Below are 10,816 nucleotides of genomic sequence, written 5' to 3'. Positions count from 1 at the left end.
GGGCCAACCACCTCTCCTACATCATTTAATGGGCCATTAAACTCAACAACCCATCACCTACAACTACCCGTCCAAACCACCTAAACCCACTAACCCTTCATCTCCCAAATCCACAACTTCCTCATATCACCTACCCTAACCCACCATGGTAAAAACATCATTTAACACACCCATCAAACCCACAAAAATTACCTCCCTACCTGTCACATCCAACCCGCCTACATCACCAACTCCAACCATGCCTCCAGTCAAAACATCTTACGCCTTTCCTCCACAAACCTCAAACACGACACCAACAAACCCAGATCCACCTAGCCCTCAACCATCACCGAACCCCACTGATCCACCATCATCCGACAACATTCCCCTCTCCACAATGGTAGGAAGACGCACTCGTGGTGGTCGAAAGAAGAGCTCCACTGTTCCGAGCTCATCCTCTGAACCGGTTACTGTAATGGTTGAAGATGTTGAAGATGAAACCGAATTTGATTTGAACGAAAATCCATCGAAGTCCGGCGAGTCTAACCCGACTCCGGCGAAAAAGAATAACAAAAGAAAAGAAAAAGCCTCCTCCTCCCAATTACCTCCAATCTCCGAAAATGTTGAACAAAGTAACATTGATAATCCCATTGATGATATCCCAATTGAAAATCCGAATGAACCTACCCAGAAAAAATCGAAACCTTCAAAGAAAAAGCTTGTCTACCTTGCTCCTTCTGATCCGGTCTCTCTTACCTCGAAGTGGGATCTAGCCACTGTTTGGGCTCACCTTGAGAGTCTCGACCTTCCTACTTCTATTTACAAAAACTGTGAAAGGTTGATGAACATCAAAGCAATTCACTCTCCTCGGGCTTATAATCAAACTTGGTTTGACCCGCCTGCCTTTCACTCAGTCCGTGATATGGTCCTAGCTCAAGGTTGGGAGAAGTTACTGGAAATGCGTGAGCCGGTATTTGTGAGCGAGGTGATTCAGTTCTTTGCAACGGTACGGGTTGATAAATCTGGTGAATTTGTTACAGCTAAGGTGAACGGTAAGCCTCTAAAACTGACTCAATCTGATTTCGCTACTGCTCTTAATATTCCTGTCGGAGGATACGACAAACTTCCCTCCGAAACTTGGGTAGCTTTACCTTATGCCTCACCCCTAAATATCGCCCAAACCGTTTGTCCCAAAACCGTTTCTCCTGGACCCGTGAGCAACACCCAAATCCCACCTCCTCTTCGAATCATTTTTAACATGTTGTGTCGCTCAATTTATCCTTCGGGTGATAGAGGAAAACTCACCATTGCCTTACAATATTTGATCTATCACATTGCTACCCATAAGAAGGTGAACCTAGTTGGGCTAATGTTTAAACGTTTTCATCTTATCTCGACCAAGCTTCGTCGACCTTCTTCTAGCTTGATTCATTTACCCTATGGAATGTGGTTATCGGTTGTGCTCAAGGCACACGGGGTTTTAGTGAATACTAGCTTGGGTTCGTTGGATATGTGTGATGTCATGAGTGATGGGCAAATGGGGAAGATGTTGATCAAAATTGAGAATGATGAGTTAATTTCGGTGAAAATTAAGAAGGACCCGGAAGTTGGGTCATCTAGTCAAGGGAATACGGGTAGTATGCGGGATATACTCAATGCCGTGGCTGAGTTAGGTGCGTGGATTAAGGAAGATGCTCGTCAAAAGGACTTGGCTATTTCGGCCCTTGCTTCTACTTTGGACCTCATCCGTGGAGAGGTGGATATTATTTCCACCCTTGTGTCAACAAAAGAGGTTGGTGAAGATGCTAATGTGGATGATGATCCGTTGGGTAGTGGCTCGGATGGTGAACAAGCCTCCTCTCCTTAGCCTCCCCATTTCCTCTCGGCCTTTTAACCCTCACCCGTGCCCCTTTATTTTTGCTTTACCTTGGTTGTGCCTTTCTAAGACTTATTTTCTTGCTTGTTATTTTGAACACTTGGTGGTGTACTTTAAACTCTCTTTAGCTATGTTGAACCTTGATTAGCCTATGCCTAATCTTTATTTATGTTGACCTTGTTACCTTGTCACATCTACATGTGTCTTTTTGTGTTTTTCTTATGAAAAATCTGCACTCTAATGCTTGTGACATCCCTATCCTTTTGATGATGTCAAGAGGGGGAAAAGGTAAACTCATGCCTTAAATCTTTGCTTATTGATTAAACTAATGGCTTGTCTAACCTTCTTAGCTTGATTCTTGTTTGGGGCAATGTAAAATTGTCTTGATAGTTTGATTCTAGCTTTTGCCCTTGGTAAGGTAATATTGTCCCTTCTCTATCATTTGATCTTGCTTGTTAAAAATCTTGAATCAAGGTGTTTACATTGCTTATACATTCGTTTGGGGCTTGTCATCATCAAAGGGGGAATTTGTTGGGTTCCTTATGTTGATGATAACATGCCCATTTGATTTGTGTTATCTTAGTTTACCTTTTCAGGGTTAATGATGTAATCAAGCTTGGATTAAGAAGTGTTGGAGTTGTTATTAATCCCATTGTAATTAGTCGTGTGTCATCTAATGTACAAGTGAGAAAGTTAAGTATAGCAGAGTAATAGAAACAGTCCAGATGACTATTGCTTCAACAAGCAAACAGCTGAGTGGACTAGGCCACAACTCGTAAAACTTGAAGCTTCCTTTTTCTCTCAAATGCTTTCACGTGATTATCATTTTTCAAAGAGAAATTCAGATTTTTTATTTAAGGAGGTAGTATCCAATAAAGAATGGTTTGAATTATTCAAAATGTTTCCTCTTTGTGCAAATTCAATCCCTTGGTTTTTAAGAAAACAAAAGTTGCTTTTTGCCATTTTTGTGATTACTTGTCACCTTGTGACTTGTCTCACATCCTTTGTTTTCTGATTTTGCATGAACATTTAAGGTTATCTTTCAAACCTTCTTTCTCTATTCTCACCTTTGCAAAAGACTCCTCTTTGGTGCAAGTGTTTGGGTGGCTACTATTGCTCCTCACATGCAAAGCCTTTTGACCCTTCAAAACCCTAGCAACCCCCTTCACTCACCTCCTCTATAAATACCGAGTCCCTCTTCATTAAATCCCTAAGACTTTCTGAATTAATTCTTTCATGTTTTGCAAAGTGTTTTAAAGCTTAAAATCGTGTCTCTTGCAAAATCCTTTTAAAAGTCTTCAAGTGTCTTTCAGTTTCTACAGTCGTGGCCACTGTTGCTTTTCTATACTAAACTCTCTTGCTTAAAAGTGTTGATCTTGTAAAAGTTGTCCACCTCTATTCTTTGTTAAGAATGTGTTAGTGGAAACTTGATCCTTTACATTTTAAGTGTGTTAGAAGAGTTTAGGACGGAGTAGTCTTTAACTCTTGACAACCGGAGTAGGTTGTGAGTTGGCAATCGGAGTAGATTGCGAGTTAGCTTGTCATAGAACGGAGTAGTTCTTGTACTAGCTTTGCAACCGGAGTAGGTTGGCGTCTTTTATTACAAGGGTCTTTTAGTTGTCGGAGTAGATCACTAAAGGAAAGTAATAAAAAGGTAGATTGGACGTAGGCACTTTAGTATTTGCCGAACCAATTCAAAAACTCGTGTTCATTGTTTATCTCTTTAATTCCGCTGCTTTCTTTCTTTCTTTCTTTGTTTGTTTTGTTTCGCTTAAACTTAGAAGCAACAGTTCATCATACTGTCGTATTTGGTCTGCAGTAATACTCCACAAACTGAGACAAATAGATACAGTCAGAACGATTGTTGCTTTCATACTTCAGCAAACATTCATCGCGATACTTGTTCAATCTTTCAATATTATTCAAAGTATCCTCTAAACTCTTTTGTTCACTTAACTTACTTTAATCCAATAAAGTTGAAGTTAAAATTTTAAAAAGGGTACCTAATTCACCCCCTCCCCCTCTTAGGTACTTGAATCCATAAACTCAACAGTTTCCTATTTGAAATAAACGATTAATAGAGATGATATGATTCTATTTCGATGTAAAATCCTATATTATAAAGGAAATAGGTCTATTCATTCTCATGTATTCATAACTTTAAAAGAAAATAATGCATTTGGATTCCAGTTAGCTTAGCTCTACTAGCAGAAAAAGATTAGTCGAAAGGTGTTCTCGGCAAAAAAATTTTCCAAATGAGGCACAAGACGATAACAATATAAAGGAAAAGCCAATAGGATTTGAGCCCGCGTATTTTATTGTCACAATACCTTAATCTTATACATTATAAACTTAGAAAGACTTAAATATCAAATGTTATGCCCTTATGTGATGTAATAAAATGATTTACTAGTATGATACTCGTATGATGCCATGATGGTTACTTGGTTAGGACTTAATAAGGAGTTTGGAACGATGTCCGATGTAATGTTAGTGATAGATTGCAAAAATAAGTCCAAATCTCTCATTTTTATACTCTAGTGAGTCTTGCTTCAAACGGGCCTTTTTAGTCTGAAATAATAAGACGGGATTTTGTAACTATTTTACAGTTAAATGTGACCACTATTGAAAAACCAGTTACCATAAGTTGTAACACTATTTATACCATTGTGGTTATATTTAACTGTAAAATGGTCACATATACCCGTCTGAAAAATAAGACGAAAAATGTCCATTTAAAACGAGAATTTGTGTTTATACTCCATTTTTTTTCTTTGTCTTTTATTACACTGATGGTTAGGTCATCAATGTAACATTATTTTCCCTAACATTTATGGGTACCTTTCAACACCAGTCTTTATTCCCTATCACCATGCTGCTCCTCCCCGCCATCAAACCTACTGGCGCCGACCTCCTCTCTCCCCCACCGGGGCACCAGCCTCCTCCTCTCCCTACTTTACGGGTGTTAGAATCAGGTGTTAAATTCTCCAGGCTAAGAATCTGAGGCCCGCACACCACCACTTCACGTCGCTGACAATCTCTTCGTCCTCCCCGTACGCAACCTTGTCGTTCCAACTACCATCGTCATTGCTTTTTTTTTTTTTTAATATATTCAAGGTTATTAGTTTTTATTTAATCGAAGCAAATTGTATCATTGAGTTAATCCTAATATTTTTGAGCCCAATTGATAAATTTTCTTTTTAATTAAACACAACAGCATGAAATTAAGGTTTTTTTCTCAAAAAGTAAAGTATGATGGTTAGGGGAGTAAAGTAAAGAACAAGGACCTAAAATTTGCATAAAACTAACTATGAGGACCTAAAGTATTAATAGGAAGCTTTAAGGACCCCAAATTCTATTTCCGTTAAATTTGACGGAGGTTTCTACTCTCCAGTCCAGTTTGTAGCACTTCATTATTGCATAGTTGCATTTGCATGGCTGTCTTTATTTTCACTTTTTTTTTTCCTTCGTAATTGATCTTTTATTTTTTATTCTTTTTTACTTTTTTTGATCTTTTATGTTTATTTAAGCTTATTTGTCTTCAATATTTAACAAGTCTTCCTTAAATGGATGTATTCATCGTCTTAATATTAAATGGGTCAAATATTATATCACATAAGTATATAGGACAAATATTTTGCTTTTCCCTATGAATTTTACCTTTATCTATTCATCTCACATGGGTATATTTGACATTTTGACCCTCTTAAATTTGAGATGAATATACCCGTCTTAAATGAGAATTTGCTTTTAATTTTTTAAATTCATTCATTTCCAGGAAATGTCATTTATTCTGTTTTGACGTATTATTTATAGTTGCATCATTACCGTTTTGAGTATATTTTTGTTAGTAAAATCCGCCACCAGTCATTGTTAAAAAAAATTGAGACAATTCCAGATAATTAAAAATAAAAATCATACTAATACACAATACTACACTTAGGACATTAGGAGTGAGCAAAACCGGATATTAATACGGTCTTAAAAACCGTATCAAATATTCGATTTTAAGATCTCACTTTTTTAGTATTTGTACCCATCGTCTTTAAATATTGTCAATACGTCTCCGATTCGAATTTGATGAATACCGTATTGTATATATGGAAAGTTATAGAATAGGAAATTCATATAAATGAAACGCATTAATCGTATCTTATATATATAATAAAATCGTATCGTATTTTTTTTCATCCCTAACTACAATACTACTTATGTCCCTTCCCTCTTCATCTTACTTCTTACTTATTGACTCCTCCTTTATTTTTTCAGTTTCCTTTTACGTTATATTTATGTTCAATAATCTTTATATGAAATAAAAACAATAGGATATTATAATTAGAACACCTTTTTTTATAGGGAATTATAATTAGAACACCTACAAAAGAATGAAAAAGAATGAAATTTGGATTTTACCTGACCATATTTGATAACACTAAAATATAGGAGAGACGGTCTCTCCTTAAGTTATTAAGAGACTAATCTTTTGTACCTATTTATTTGCTTTACGTAACCCTTTTATTGTTGATCGTAACATAGTAATTTTGTACCTATTTACATAATAAATATACCTATTTTATCTTTAATTTTGATTTGTACCTATTTTATTACCTTTAGTATCATTTTTCTTAAAAATATAAAATACTCTCTCAATAAATTTATTTAGAAACTGTTTCTTTGAAGACTTACTCGAAAAAGTCAATGAAAGAGTTTTAAAAAGAATTCTCATTACTTGTATCATGGGTAAACAGACGAGGACAAGTAACAACAATGCAAGTGATGCAGCAACAACTATGCAATTGCTAGAGACCCACGTTAAATTTGACGGAAAGATTAATTTGGGGTCCTTAAAACTCTCTATTAATATTTTAGGTCCTCATAGTTAGTTTTATGCAAAGTTTAGGTCCTTGTAGTTTACTTTACTCGATGGTTAGGGTAGAGATTTGTAAGATGTGGATGAATAGTTTTTTAAGATATAATATTATACTCCCTCCTATTCTAGATAAACCTCCCTATTTATGAGGGGCACTAGAATTAAGGAGATAGATTAAAATAAGGTAAAGTATTGTGGTGGGGTTAGGTAATTGGAGAGAGGAAAGGTATTGTGGTTATTATTGTGGGTGAGGTGAATAAAATAAGTATTATTATGGGGTAAGTTGATTAAAATAAGTATTGTTGTGGGGTGAGGTGCGGTATTGTTGTGGGGTGATGTGATTAAAATAAGTATAAAACTTTACTTAATAAGGAAATAGGGAAGGTATTGTGAATAGATGAAAAAGGAAAGAGAGAAGGTTATGTAGAATAGGAGGGAGTATTTAATTATTACTATTGGTGTACGGCTACGCCCGGGCCCCGGGCTACCTCTATTTAACATTAAAAATTATTTTCAATTAAATAAAACTTTAATATATTTTTCTATGCCATATCTTAAAATCACGATTAAATAAATTATGAGACAAATTCATTACACTCGCTACTAATATTTTACTTAAATCAATTATTTAGCTAATTGTTCATATATATGCTTTCTTTTATTATTAATATTGTTACTCTTATTACATTCGTTATACAATGGTTATTTTCACTACTCTCGTCGTTGTTACTTTTATTATTACTGCCGCATGAATATTGATAGTTTCATTACTCCCATTGTGCTTCTATTACTTTCACTACTCGCCTTGCTAATATAGTCACTTTGACTATTCAAATGAGTGATTATAAACATATTATTATATCCAATGTTAGTAGCTAGTGAGATGTTAATACAATTATTCACAACTAACATAGCTGCTTTTACTATTTAGCCATACAATTTTAAGAGGTTATATATTTATATAAATATATTACATATATGCATTAAATGAAATCAAAATAATTATAGAATATTATATCTTTTGGAAATCTAGCTTGATTGATTTACCTTTTAATAGTTTTAAAAATATAACCTACAACCTACTTATATTATATTCATGTATGTTAAGTAATTGAATAATTATATGATTACACTATTTAATAACATAAGTGCAGCATGTTTATTTTAGGGAAAATCACCATATTTTGATATTTATATTTAGGGTTTTTTGATAACTACTACCTTTGTACTACACTGTTTTAAGAACTACTACCAAAATAATTTTCGTTTAAAAATTACTACCAGTAAGTTTAATTTTTTTTAAAAACACTACCAAGTCTCATCCAAACCCCAGTAAAACACAATTTCGGCCATTTATTTTCGACTTTTCATCTTAAGTTATACATTTTATCCCTTTAACACAACCAATACTACCGTTTGCCAATCATTTTGGGGCAAAATCACTTTAACCTAGATTCATCTAATTCACCTATCTAAGGTAAAAAAGTTGTTTAAACTTCATCAAAGTAACTGGTTAAAGCGATAAAATTTACTACTTGATGGAAATTCAAAAATAAATGGCTGAGATTGTGTTTTATTGGCTTTAGATGAGATTTGGTAGTGTTTTTTTAAAATAACAAACTTATTGGTAGTAGTTTTTAAACGAAAATTATTTTGGTAGTAGTTCTTAAAACAGTGTAGTACAAAGGTAGTAGTTATAAAAAAAACCCTTATATTTAAAGGGTTTTTCTATCATGTGCCAAATGGGCACATGATAAGGAGTCATCTAAGGAAAGAAATAAACCAATATATCATGAGATTTTAAATTATAAACTCATAACTACCATACTTAGAGAATTAATGGTTGTTTTCTTTCCTTAAATGGTTCCTTAAAAAAACCCTATTTTTAATTAGATATAAAAGTTAAAGAAAGTAAAAAAAATAATGATTTAATTGAGCTCGAAGCGAGCTCGAGTTGAGCTCGAATCGAGCCCGAGTTGAGCTCGTGCCTAATCTGAGCTGATTCCGAGCTTTAATTTTTTGAGCTCGGAGAATTCCGAGCCGATTCCAAGCCCTTTCGAGCTCGAGCTCAGATCGGCTCGGTTACACCCCTATCCCATATATTTGTTATGGGGTCTCGGGACATCAACTAAGCCTTGCTTAGTTGTTTATGATGTAGATCCGCCGAATATGTATCGATCTCGGGATATCAAGAATTGAAGTTACTCGTAACAATAAGTATTAAAAGTAACTTCTTGATCTTATACTCGTCGTGAAAACAATAGTGTAGCACCTTATTTAGCGCACATCACACCTAGGGTCCTTGGTAGAGTTGAGTGGTCGGACGGACTCCCTCCGATTGCGAACAATGCTGTTAATTTTGATCTTTCGTTAATGAAGTAAGCCTTTGGGCTTTCACCTAAAAAAAAAGTAACTTCTTGATATCCCGAGACGTCATAATTAATAATTTATAATAAGTCTTACTTATGACGTGGATCCGCCGAATATGTATCGATCATGACCTAATTGATTACACCTCACCTATAAAATGAACTTAAAACACACAATAATTTCTTTTACTAATACCTCAAATTATTCTCTAATAAAGAGCTCATATCTCACACTATCCATCTTTTTGGTCCACTTTATATTATTTCACTTTTAAGTAGCAAAAGATGTCACTTTCTATATCTCAAAATAATAACTCATCTCATTATGATTTTTGACCTCTAAATATCAATAAAGGTGTAATTACCAATTATGGACTAGGTTCAACACAGACTGACAAAAGTTTGATTACGAAATATGAACTATTTTGAGCAATAAGCCCGTCTAGCTCGGTAGAGCGCAAGGCTCTTAACCTTGTGGTCGTGGGTTCGAGCCCCACGGTGGGCGATTGTTCTATTCATTTTGTTAATTACCAAGAAGGTAGGTAAAACTCAATTTTTTTTGGTTAAACGATTAGTGCAGGATATTATTATTGTTATTAATTCAAAAAACAACTTAAAGACACAAGGGTCCATAGCTCAGTGGTAGAGCATTTGACTGCAGATCAAGAGGTCACCGGTTCGAACCCGGTTGGGCCCTCATATTACGTTTTGTTTAAATTTAGAAACTGACTTATATAGATCAAAGTCATTTTTATTTCAAATTTTCCCTCCATCGAAATGATTTAATTGGCCTTGTAAGGGAAAAAAAAGTGTTGGTAAAAAGAGGAATGATTTTCAATTTTGGTTGTTAAACTATACTAAACTAGTTTTTGAACTCGTGCACTGCACGGGTGGAAACAGAAAGTATTATTAAAAGTAACAACTTACATATTTTTTGGATTTAGTAAATTATTAAATTTTAGAAAATTTCACTTTGTCTATTACCCATACACTTTTGATACTATGGTTTTTTTTATTCGAAATACTATGATTTTTTCTCGACTTTTGACAAGTAATTGGCAAGTAGTCGAAGTAAGTGACTCGGGTAACTTAGACTTGTCAAAATTGAGCTGATCCTAATAACCCTACCCGACACCCGTATTCAGGACCAAAGCTTGATCTGAACCCGAATTGTGTAAAACAATGGATAAGTAACTCCTTACATGAAACGCCCTTTGTCTCGCTCATTTGTTTGCTTATTCCATTTTGGGTTGTCTCAATCAATTGTGTGCCTTTATATTTTAGGAATGTCTTTGATAAGTAATTTGGTATTCCACACTCAATTTGATTCGCTTGTTATTTAATAATTGACCCCCTCCTCCTTTCTTGGCATTTGTGTCCAGACCAAAGTCAAACGAATGATCGGGACGAAAGGACTCAAGGGAGTATGAAACTTCATATTTTATTTACCCAATTGTTATTACAGAAACTGAAACTTTTGCAATGCGACACATGTTATTTTCCTACCCCCTTGACGTATCAATGTTTATGTTCTCATACGCATTTAAGTAAAGATGTATAAAATGCTTTTCCTACCCCATTGGCATATCAATGTTTACGTTCTAAATTCTAATACCCCGTCTTAAACTTAAAACGGATCAAATAAAACACATAGGAAAAAAGCATAATATCTAGGGATTAATAATAAGCTTGTCCGATCCATCCAAGTACGGTGTTATTTAA

The 10,816-nt window shown here is 34.7% G+C and overlaps 2 non-coding genes across 2 annotated transcripts; both read left to right on the top strand.

Annotated features, from left to right (window-relative positions):
• Positions 1-9,530: 9,530 nt before the first annotated feature.
• On the top strand, positions 9,531-9,599 carry TRNAK-CUU (transfer RNA lysine (anticodon CUU)). Its single transcript has one exon. It is a non-coding gene; the product is annotated as a tRNA-Lys (tRNA).
• A 120-nt stretch (positions 9,600-9,719) lies between these two features.
• TRNAC-GCA (transfer RNA cysteine (anticodon GCA)) lies at positions 9,720-9,791 on the top strand. The gene has a single exon. It is a non-coding gene; the product is annotated as a tRNA-Cys (tRNA).
• The last annotated feature ends 1,025 nt before the right edge of the window (positions 9,792-10,816 follow it).

Source organism: Silene latifolia, chromosome 4, assembly GCF_048544455.1.
Source record: "Silene latifolia isolate original U9 population chromosome 4, ASM4854445v1, whole genome shotgun sequence".
Taxonomy (NCBI): domain Eukaryota; kingdom Viridiplantae; phylum Streptophyta; class Magnoliopsida; order Caryophyllales; family Caryophyllaceae; genus Silene; species Silene latifolia.
This window is presented reverse-complemented; position numbering and strand designations above follow the sequence as displayed.